General features: G+C 39.6%; 1 protein-coding gene across 5 annotated transcripts in view; it reads left to right on the forward strand.

Annotated features, from left to right (window-relative positions):
* The window catches only part of LOC144049184 (netrin receptor UNC5C-like), a 197,225-nt gene that overhangs the window by 91,897 nt on the left and 93,244 nt on the right, over positions 1–12,084 (forward strand). Inside the window, exon 1 of one of the 5 annotated variants that reach the window (XM_077561886.1) lies at positions 4,680–4,803. The exons of 3 other annotated variants lie outside the window; for them this stretch is intronic. The gene's annotated coding sequence lies outside the window, so the exon portion shown is untranslated. Of the gene's footprint in view, positions 1–4,679; positions 4,804–10,021; positions 10,257–12,084 lie in introns of those variants that run through there. One more of the 5 variants, XM_077561884.1, reaches the window with a different exon arrangement.

Raw genomic sequence — 12,084 nt, forward strand, 5'->3', positions numbered from 1 at the left:
GTAGTTCATTGTGTATGCACATGACTCCGACAGATAACATCTTCTGCTATAACAAAGACATTTGTGGTATGCTCTAATATGAGTTACTTTTCATTTGGTCATGATACAATTATTTGTTCATGAAATTTGAACTCTTCAACATTATTTATGTGTTAACTTAGTAATCACATTAGTTAGATATGATGATATTCTCAGTGATAGTTTTTAAAAGCAAAGGCAGTCCAATGTTTTTGAATGTGACTGATTTTGAGTTGACTAAAACTGCCATTTTATATGGGATAGTTCAATATACATTGAAAATTGATGCTGTTGTTTTGTCTATTTCTTTGTCATGTGAGTGCATTGAAAGTACTTAAAAACACGGAAAACCCATGAGCTCCGGGGGGCTTCGCTAGCTAGCCTAGCTGGGTGCCAGCGGCCCCCAGACCCCCGGCTAAATTTTCAGATAATTTCACGTTGGTCAAATCACATCCCTGAATGTACTTTTCATGAGTTTCAATTGCCCAAAAGTGGACACAATAGAGCCAAAATCTACAATTGGATGAAATACTGCAAACCATTCGCACATACGTTATTGGGATTCTTTATTCTTACTTATTATAGCATTTTATTCTCCCCACGTGCAATAACTCCCACATAATACATCGGATTAACACCGTTCAGATTTCAACTTGCTTCAAAAATTCACGCCTACCAAATAATATATCGTCTGATTCTAGATTACTTACAGTTTTTGCACAATTTAACTTTTCCCCATCCTTTTTCAATGGGACTGACATTGAACTCCACTTTCCACGCCCATTTCCATACATACAACTTAACATCTTTACCAGCTGTTTGATACTGCTCGGTGGCGCAGTTAGTAAAGTGCATTGTCCAGTATAATTTTATTGAAATGATTAAATGCATGTTAGATTTCAGCATCAGATGACACTTATAAATACGCCAATAGCCATGATTTTGAAAAAGTCAAGTTAGCTCAGTGGTTAGAGCAACTCCCTTCCACCACAGAGTACTTGGGTTCAAAAACCCACTTGGACCACATTTTTAGTACATTCAATGGTTCGCTACCAACTGACTATCATTTCATGAAATGGATTATAAATTTACTGAAATGATTTACGCACATGCATTAAAATCTTAACATTATGCTTTTCAACATTCCCACGCAATTTCTGCAGAAATTGCATTTTGTCGAGTATATTATTGCTTTTTTTTTTTTTCTTTAAGAGTTGAAGTTGCAAATGATAATATCAGATACAAATCCCCACCCTTGGGAAGTTTGCAAAAAAACAGCTAGAATAGTTTAATAAAAAAGAAGTGAGGTGGAAACAAATGGCCAATGTTGAGCCCTGAGTGTTAATCAACTCTACTTTGCATTGTGGGAGATGTATAACTACACAAATGAATAATTTGTTAGTTATTTTTTTCTGGGGGGGAAAAAAAAAATGTTAGTTATTATTCCAATGTTGTAAATGTGGTCATTAAACACGGAAGTTGTAGATGTGTCTTTCCCAATACAGATTAACACTGTTTTCCCTTCCAAATTCCAATCTGGTATTCATCAGGCAGAATTCGCTCCCATTTGATCAGTCCAATCACATTTAAAGCGACTACTCGGATGACTCCAATTATTTTGTCAAACTGACAGCCGCTCTCACACATGGAAGCGCTGCACACGGGGATGAAACTCTCCCTCTGAATACTAGGAAAAACACACACACAAAAAACCTGCCATTATAAATGCTTTGTATGCCTTAACAAGGCAAATAAGGGAACATGCCTATCCTACACCTCATACGGTCGAGGGGAAGCATCTGCATTAATGCATAGCCACGTACATTTCTATAAACATATGCAATTTGATAGACTTACAGTAAGTCTGTTTAAAAATGCATGTATTCCGTGCCACACACACACACTGCTTTAAAAACTAATATGCACTTTGACGCCGCACCGACCCGATAACTCGAAGCAACGCAGCCTTCAGAATGATAATGAGGTCATAACGGGAAATATGCATGTATGTATGAGAGGTTTATATTCAAATAGCTCAGTTGCCTTGATTGCATAAACAGTGTACGCTCTGAAGTTGAACAACTTTTGGGTCGTACCATTCTTAATTCAGTTGCAACTGGGGAGACATGTCGCTGAAGTCACACAAATTGTTTTTGTTGTTTTTGCTTTTGTTTAAACCATAAATATACCACACGTGTCAAAAAGGTTCTATGCGACACTGCTAATCTAAACACGGCATCCCGAATAATATTACATTTATTGAACATGATTGAGGCAGCAAAATCTTCTCATTTGTATCCATCTCAGGGGCGGCCTTTTTGCCTTGTATTGTACTGTTGACTAAAAATGACATCATAGTCCCTAAAGGCTCAGATCGCAAACATCACATGACCGATCTCAGAAAAACAAGTGAAACGTTATTGGTCGTTACCTGTGTCCTTCGGCACTGTGATGTCATTTTCAGACGACAGCAGGGGGCAGTATAAGGCAAAAATGGCCACCCCCTGAGATGGACAAAAACGCGAGGATTTTGCTGCTTAATTCACATTTCACAAATGCAATAATCAGAATCCTGGGTTTAGACTAGTGGGAGTGCATAGAATAAAATGTAGACTATATTTTGCATACATTTTCTGCTTTTTGAGTTTTGATGGTTTAAAGGACAGTAACATGAAATATCAATCTTTTTGGAACTTTTAGCCATTTTAAAATGCCAATTCCTCACCAAAAACATCACTAAAGTGGTGTTTTCCTGCATTTGCCCCTCTATGAGAAATGCTAGGTCATTCTACTCTCCAAGCACCAGCCCCTCCCAACCCAAGAAAACGAGCGGGTGCACATTCTATGAGGTCATCAGGCTATCATCAGCCTATGTGGACTAAATATACACCCACTTTTTCTGAGACCTCCATGCTCGCAGGATAGTGATAAAAGTAGACTATCAGTAAACATTCTGTCCAAATGAATTCAAAGCAATCAATTATCCTTCACATTTGCAATGCAAATTGGCCGTCATAAATTCCCATAAAGGTTCCATGGCTGACATTTGTGTAAACTACAAGTAAAATTTCTGTGCTGTTGAGCCTAACTGAATGAATGGTTAAGTGTTTCTCTCTCTCTCTCTCTCTCTCTCTCTCTCTTCCCTTTCTCCTCCACTACGATTTTTTTACTGCAAGGAACCATTTTGTTTCAAATGTTTATCGAATAATTGAACATCCATCCAATTTCCAAATTTAAAGAAGACGCCATTCAGAGGAGTTTTGTGGGCGGTGCGCGTAGCAGCCCGCTTGGACGAGAGGCGCACGGCAACCACATGGGGAGAGGCGGGGTTTTACTGAACCGATTGTTTTACTTCCGTGTTAGAAAAATAGCCAGCAAAATACCTTATATTTCATAAAAAATTACATCGCCATGGTGTCAAAGGTAAGTTTTAATCATGCACCTGTAGTTAACTGTAGAAGTAAAGGTAAAGATGGGGGTCACTGTGAATTCAATTTATTCCAAAATAAAAGATTATTTTATTATGGCAAATATTTTCTAATGGACTTGTGTATTTCCAAATCTGAACCCCACCTTCACAAACCATCGATTCAATCGTGTTCAACCTCCACTGACTTCCATTGAACTTTGAAGTACCTCTTGATCAAACAATCTGGAGGAGAAGAGGCCGGAGGTGATTTATGACAGGGAAAGGGGTGACGTACAAATCATGTCAATGTCGGTCTTTGGCCAGAGTGACAAACGACAGAATACGCAATGCGTCTTAATATTCTGTCTCCTTAAGTCTTTTTCTTTCTTCACGGGACCGTGTGGCCGTTATAAATCTAGTTGTGTTCACCACGCACATGGCCCACCATGTCAGCCAGAGACGCAAGGCAGCCGTCATTGTCTGTTCCCATAAAGGTGTTCGCTTTCACATCCTGTTACTATTAATTGCTTTGGAAGAAGCCCTCAAATCCTAGCGGGTGTCTAATTGACTGTGACGGGCAAAGGGTTTTGCTTGTGCCGTCTTCCGTCTTTGGGCGTTTGACCGTCATAGCTGGCCGGCCCAGGCTAATGCTATCGTCTTCTGCATGTGAACGCTTCCAACAGATGAGCACATCTCAAACATAAGCTGATTTGATAAGACTGTAGAAGTTTTAAATGGGATTTTGCATGTTTGCGATGTCCTCCTTTGCCTGGACAAATCAGCTTCCTTTTTTTACGAACCTAAAAGAAAAACTTTTCAATGGTCGGTAACGTTTCGTGGGCGATATAGCAAAAGACACTCCAGTATGTTGTTTGATGTAGCGTTTTACTGAGCGCTGTATCATTTCACATTTTGCCAGCAGTGGTTGACATACAGTTACTAGCCGGCTTTCTTTTGTACGGCAGGAGTTTGTTGCCGGACTTAACAGAAAAAGACGTGGAACAAAAACGGACAAAAGAACATGAGCAAAAAGGTGAAAGATTCCTGGAGGCAATAGTTTTGCTTCTATTGATTTCATTAGCGCTTGTGAATGCCTCAGACACTGCAGACTGATTACACGCTGTGAATGTGATTTGTTCTTGCGCTTGAAACGCATCCGGTAAAACAACCACAAATGGAAAAAAAATAAATAAAAGGCTTTAAAGTCCCTAACTAGTGTTCAATATCAGTGCTAAATAGGGGCCTGTTATGATCAGAACATCATAAAGTGAGCATTAGCTTTGTAAAATGCTGGTAATGGTCTTATTTGATCATATTTTCATGATGTTTAGAGACTCTTTGTGAGTTCAAATGGTAGAAACCTCGGGCGAAAGCAGGTAAACAAAACCTACTTACACTTCATATGCATGAATATTTGAATAACAAATAAGTAAAGACGCTCTAAATCTACCATTGAATATGACCTAAACTTTCAAGGAGATTTTTTTTCTTCAAAATGCTAATGTTAGATTTTTAATGAGGGAGGATTTACAAGTGGAATTGATTAAAGCAGTATTAATGAAGTTATATTCTCTTGTGTTTCTGCAAATGTTTAATTCTTTCAATTAAATATTTAGACATTGACTGAATAGTCAGGCCAAAGTGTTGGTCATTTTTTGAAGGTCCCCAAAAGAAGACCAAACTTGCGGAGGGTTATAGAGTAAACTAACGATGAGCTAGCTGGACTGAGTTCTTACGAGTTTCACAGAGTTCAAAAGATGTCATTTAAGATGGCAACTTTCAAAAAGTAAACTCATCAAGGCAAAAGAGGACTGGTAACCCCCGAGACCCAAATTATGAAAACGCATTTTTATTAGAACCTAACATGCAAAATCCCACTTAAATTTATTACAGTCTTATCAGATCATCCTGTATTTGTCTTGGGCTTAAGGTTAGGAAACAATGCTTCATGAAAGAATCTTCATGACCTGCTCCAGTCTGACTCGCTAATGCTAATTAGCGTGCTACTCATGGCACTTTTATCACTCAAAAGAATGGCTATTCATACAAAATGTTTCAGGAATGTATACAGTGAAGCATCTTAACATTACTTACCGGCATATGCTCGTCCTACTCTGCAAAAAAACAACAACTTTTGATCGTGACTTTTTCCTTCCACTCTGTATTGTGGCTACAACTTAACAGTGTGTCAGAACGCACGGAACCACATTGCCCCTCTGTGGCCAAATCGGGTACAACATGAGCAGCGCTCCCAATCAGGGCACACACAAACAAGGGCAAAATAGTATAAAATTATTTAAATCAAATTGATTTGGGGGCATTTAAAATAGATTCTGAATCGTACTAAATGAGAATCGCGATTCTTATCTGAATAGAATTTTTGCACACCCCTAATAGCACGGCCATGACTAAGTAGATAGTTCACTATATAATGGTAACAACATCTTCTGCGATAACAAGGGGTCACGGCAGCTAAGAGAGTAAAATCATGTGTTTTTAATACTAGATAACAGCTACAGTCCTGTGTTTTAAGCATGCCTATGTATGGCAAACATATGCCTTTGTGTCTACAGTATATGTTTTTGCAGCTGTTGCTGATAAGACGTTAAGAGCTATGATCTCACGACTTGCACGGCTCCCGCGCCTTGATACGCATCTTGCCGCGTCACTTAGCAGGAAAGCAAGGTCCTGGCCCTCTGTGTGAAAAATTGACGGAAAACACACATGTGGCATTTTGACCCTATTTGGCTGTGTTGGATGTGTATGTGCCTGAAATTCCTCTGCATCAAATCCACTGGAAGCATCCAAATAGTCAAAATCCCATATATGACAATTACTGGCAAGGGATATCAATAAGTCTTTCAGCACGAGTAGTTCAAATGTAGTTACTGTATTTCAGTCGGGTTGCTTACTGACATAATAGCCATGGGCATTCGCCAACACAACAAACAGTGAATCATCAGTCAGTATCTTGTACATCAATTGCAAGTCTGCCTATAGCTTAAATGCCAATTGACACATTTGTTCAATAGTGTGTGGAAGGAGTACATTAGTACATTAGTAAGATCTATCTCTCTAGGAAGTCTGTCCATAGGGAGTAAGTACATCAGTAGGGAGGAAGTCATTTGGCAAGATGTCAGTATGCCTGTTTTCATTATATAGTAAGTCTGTCATATAGGCAATACGTCAGTAGGTAGTATGTCAGGAGGCATGTTTTAAATATGTTGGATGTTGGGTCGTATATCTTTAAATAGTATTCCAGTACTCAACACTGTAGTTTGTCAGTCGACAGTATGTCGATAGGCTTTATGTCAGGTAGCACTTAAGGAGGATGTCAGTATACATTGCTACCTCTGCTGGAAGTAGATCTGTAGTTGTTATATGAGTAAGCGCTGTCTCAGTCTCTGTTTTGTGTGGAATATCTGTATTTTTAATCAGCTGGGTTCTTACAATTTATGTTCAAATAACACATTTTGTTGCTAACCGTTCCTTTGTTTGAGTTTGGCGGAAAAGGGCTTTTTTCTTCTTTGTCTCTGGATGTAACGATAACGACAGTATCGTGATATCGTGATATTAAAACTGCCACAATATCGGCGTTATCATGTCACAATCTTAACAGCAGCACATCTGTTAGAATGTCAAGTTGATTTCCATTTGGGCATTTTTAGCACCCTTTGGTGGTTAGTTTTTTTTTTTTTTTTTATTGCAGTTTAATTTTCATGCAGCATGTTTTGGCCCTTCTATGTTTAAAATCCACGCTAGATGAAGGGGAGCGCAATATGCTTGTGAATCGAGTAAATATATGGAGGAATATGTGTTTATGTACAAAAGCACAATATGTATATGAGCTATTTTTTCCAATATTTGACCTTTTTTAATATCGCCATCCTCCCCACAATACCCTGGTAATTATCGTATTGTGATGTTCATATCGTGATATCGTATTGCGACGATTGGATATCATTACATCCATATAAACTAACACAATTTATCTCTTTGAATAACTTTAAATCCAGATTGAGAGCATTTCAGACAGACTCCTTATTAACTTTTACCTGTTTTGTCTAATTTTATGTCATTTTAAATTGTGTAACTTTTTAATGACATGTATGTCATTTTATTTTGTTGCAACTGTAACTTCTGCCGCCTCTTGGCCAGGACTCCCTTGGAAAAGAGTTTTTTGTTTTATTTGATCTCAATGGGGCATTCCTGGTTAAATAAAGCTTAAATTAAAAATACAGACGCTCCCCACCTTACGAACGAGTTACGTTCCGGACGATCGTTCGTAAGGTGAATTTGTTCGTAAGTTGCTTCAGTGCTATATTTTGTATTATAATTTATGTTTAAAGCCTATATAAGTATATTGAAGGTTTATATAAGTATGTTTAAGGCTTGTACAAGTAACCTGCATTGGTTTGTACTGAAAAAAACTTTTAATAAAATGGAGAGAATACGTACAGTACTGTACTGTACTACGTATGTTAGAGAGAGAGAGCGAGACACACAGTATGTACATGTACGTAATAAGATAAATAAAATGAAGTTTAACTTACTTTTGGAAGATGTACTCGATGCTTAAGGAGATGATGGAGGAGGAGGAAGAGGAGGATTTTATATCATGAGAGATTCTTCGTCGTCGCTGGAATCGGCTTAAAAAGTTATTTCCTGCTTCATGGGGACCGGCGTTTCTTCTTCTTCCTCCTCGCCACGTTGCTCAGCCTCCAATGAGCTCTCACAGCGCCAATCGTCGGTATTAGCGGCGGAAAGAAGCACTACGCGCAATACAAAATCTAACTTACAGCATTTCTTTCCAAACATTTTTTGACATACTGTACGCGCAGAAATGTTCGTATGTACCGTTGTTCGCAACTCGAATGTTCGTAAGTAGGGGAGCGTCTGTATAGTCAAAAAGAACAGTGGAGGCATCTGCCGTAGATCCATGGTCAGATGTGCGTGAAGTCATTTTCGCACCAAGTCAGATATAGTGACATCATCCCTATTATGTGCTGAGGACAATTTACCAGTAGTAGTAGTATGACAGAATTAGAATCAAATCTCAGTTGTTAGAGGTCAGTAGGTAAGCCCTATCTCAGAAGACAGAAGGAAGTACTGTATATCCATTGGCGCTACATACGAAGTAGACATAGGTAGAAAGTATGTCAATAGGTTTTACAGCAGCCATTTGTAAGTTTGTCAGTTCATCCTCTGGTCTTACATAAATGGGCGCTCTGTCAGATGTTGGTGTGTCTGCACTCTTTAGGTCTTTAGCCAGTAGCAAGACATTGCCCAGTCCTATGTGTCTGTTGGTAGTATTGCCATTATTACAACCATTGTCAGTTGTCAGACACACTCAAATATGATTGGCCGCGGATGATGACTTCATCCTCAATGGATGTTCCCGTTATTTATCGGTTGTGTCCCGCAAGATGTTTTTGAAGCGGAGCCACAAGCAAAGGGATAAATGGAGGTTTTGGGGTCCCCCCCCCCCCATCCCGGCACAATATTTACAAGGTACAATAAATCGAACCGGGGATATTGTTCGGCTACAACCATTCATTTTTGATGACAGCGTTCCGGCCAGACGTTTATGAGCTGGGCTGTGAGGGTGCGTAATTCACTCTATTGGCGAGGTGGGCGGGGGGTCTTCAGGAGAGAGGATCCGACAGATAAACAAGTGGAGGATTGACGGCTTGGGAGTGAGGCGTTAAAAGGTTGAAGGGGGCAAGAAACGGAATGACAAGAACACAAAGACAAAGGGAATTGTGTATCAATTCCTCCGCCTATTTCTTATTCCGCCCGGCCCGTTCTTGGGCTATCATGTTTCCTTGACCAATCAATAATTTATAGCTGCCACTATGGAGCAATGAGCCCCCCAGCGCCGAATGACAGATGAGGATGACAGTCAGTGTTCACCAGGGCGAGCACAGCGAAAAGCGGGAGGGATGCCTGGAGTAGGGGAAAAATAAACAATGTTCATTGTCATAAATGTATGATTTTCTTTCATGCGTAACCGACAATGAAGGGAAATATTATGGAAAGGTTATTTTTTGAGTTGCTTGTTGGGTCTATCAAATGCCTGCCGAACCATCAAGTGTGAAAGTACACAACCAAGTGCCTTCTTTCTGAGGCAAAAAGTGGGCCTAGAAGCAAACTGTTTAGATTTTGGCGGATTGATTTAAATAACAGCACCCCACACTAAGTTTCTCTATCCATGACCTGGCCATTGAATTTATTGTCCAGACTACAACACCACTATTGTGTCAGAGGTCAAAAGCTATGTGGCGCTGAAGTGGTGTTGGGTGCACAAATTAGTCTATACAAAGTTACCCCGTGCAACAACATGAAACAGCTAAAGATGTTATGTTTTCAGTTTTGTAGGGGTTGGATTTTGTTTATTATGGGTGTGTTGTTTTTGTCTGTGGTTAGAGTTTGTCATGTGTTTCTGATTTCTCCCCTTGTCTCGTTATGTCTGATCACGTCCACCTGTGTATTTCTTCCCTTCCCAGCATGTCTGACCAATCGGCGCCCTCAGCCTATTGTGTTTCTCAGGTGTGTCTCATTAGTGTCGGTGTATTTAGTCTGTTGTGTTTGTCCGGTTTGTGTCGGTCCATTGTCATTGCCATGTTTTGTCGTTTTCAACGTCTTGCCATTTGAGGTCGCTTGCATTTAGGACCTTGTTGTTTTTTTTGTTGTTTCCTGTTGGCACGTTGTGCACCACTTTGTTTTTGTTTAATTAATAAAACCCTTTTGTTTTTTGGACGCTACCTCAGCCTGCTCGCTCTGCCTCCCCGCACTTGGATCCACAAGTACAGCCTACCGTGACAAAAAAGTGAGATTAATTGAGAGTTTAATTTAGATTAACAAAGAATAAATGATTGATTAAAAAAAAAGAATTGAAAATAGGTCAATCTGTGTCGCTAGCAACAATTCCAGTGAGGTATCGGCGTGATCACTATCGCTATGAACTGTGGGCATGATATTTTTGCATGTTTCTTTTGAAATTGATCATTTTTACTTTTAATGGATTAATGGATAGTTTATTCATGTGAAGCCCTTTGGGACATTTTTGTGATAGATGGCTATAGAAACTGTCATTTGGTTATTCATTCATTTTCTTAAGCGTTCATCCTCATTTGATTTGACGTTGAGACAATTTTGCGGAAAGCATTCTACAATCTACAGTGCACACTTAAATAAACTGCCACTCATATTCAGATCTATGGACAATTTGAAGTCTTCACCTCAATTAGGGGCATCAAACTAATTTTTGTTGCGGGCCACTTTCTCATTCTGGTTTCCCTTAGAGCAGTGGTTCTCAATCCCGGTCCTCGAGTACCCCTATCCAGCCTGTTTTCCATGTCTCCTTCAGCCAACACAGCTGAGGATCATTATCAGGCTTCATGCAGATTTTGATGATTAGCTGATCATTTGAAACACCTGTGTTGGCTGTTGGAGACATTGGAAAAAAGGCCAGATAGGGTTACTCGAGTACCTGGGTTGAGAACCACTGCCTTAGAGGGCCATTGAGACAATAAAACCAAAAATGTGTTCAGTTTTCTCATCGCATTATTACATATACACAATAAATTGGTGGATTACTAATTTTTAAATCAGAAGTCAAGGATAATACTGTAGATTGTTCAATTTTTTTCAGTTATTGTAAAAAGGGTAAACAAAAAAAAATCTATATGTTGTATTTATTACATACGGCATTTTGAAATTTGACTTAAAAATGAGGACACATGATTTGCTTTTGCGGGACAAGTAAAATGAAGTGGTGGGTCATATTTGACTCCTGGGCCTAGATTTTGACACCTGTGACCTAAATGTTTTTGGAATGTTAACCCTGGAGAGCATGGGAAAAAACATCAATTCCACACCGGAAGGCTGAGATTCGGCAAAGGCAGACGTGCTGACCACGAGCGTTGTGCTGCTCATCTTAGTCATTATAAATAAATATCATAAAGGTCTTGCATGAAAATGTAGTCCAGGCGCCGATGTCAAGGGAGCAAAGAAACCATCCAACGTGACATGACGGCAAAATAAAACCATGAGTGGGAGAAACTTTTTTTTCTGACAGATAATGGAATTACGCCTCGAAAAAGTCTAACAATTTTCCCTCCTGTCAGAGAACTAATTAGAGGGATGGCGAGCAGAGAGACTGTCAGCACGGTGACATCAAAGTAGAGGCGGCCTACTCACTTCCCGTTATTTTTGGTCGTGTTGTTTTACCTAAGCTGCTTTTATAGCTCCGAGCCCACAGCTACTGCCGCTATTGCCCAAGATAAGAAGTCGCACAGAATTAAAGATCATATGTGTGTGCTGTGAAATACTAACTGAAACTGTGTGTGTTTTATAAGTCCAAACAAGCTGAGGAAATTGACTGATGATTAAAAGGGGGGGGGGGGGGGGGTACTGCACTGCACTGCAGAGGATTGTGTGCGTATGTTGTTGTGGACACATCCACCTACACTTGTAATCCTCTCCGCGTTGGTGACCTTGACAAGCTATCGATTGAGGATGCGGGTGAAGGAAAAGGACGGTGAAGGAGCGAGAGCAAGATCTTTGAGGAGATCTTTGACCTTATTCACAACTTTATTGGCGTTTACAAAAGTAAACTTAAGGGTAAAACATATGAGAATCCCTAAAGAAGTATG

This window comes from Vanacampus margaritifer, chromosome 3 (genome assembly GCF_051991255.1).
Source record: "Vanacampus margaritifer isolate UIUO_Vmar chromosome 3, RoL_Vmar_1.0, whole genome shotgun sequence".
Lineage (NCBI taxonomy): Eukaryota > Metazoa > Chordata > Actinopteri > Syngnathiformes > Syngnathidae > Vanacampus > Vanacampus margaritifer.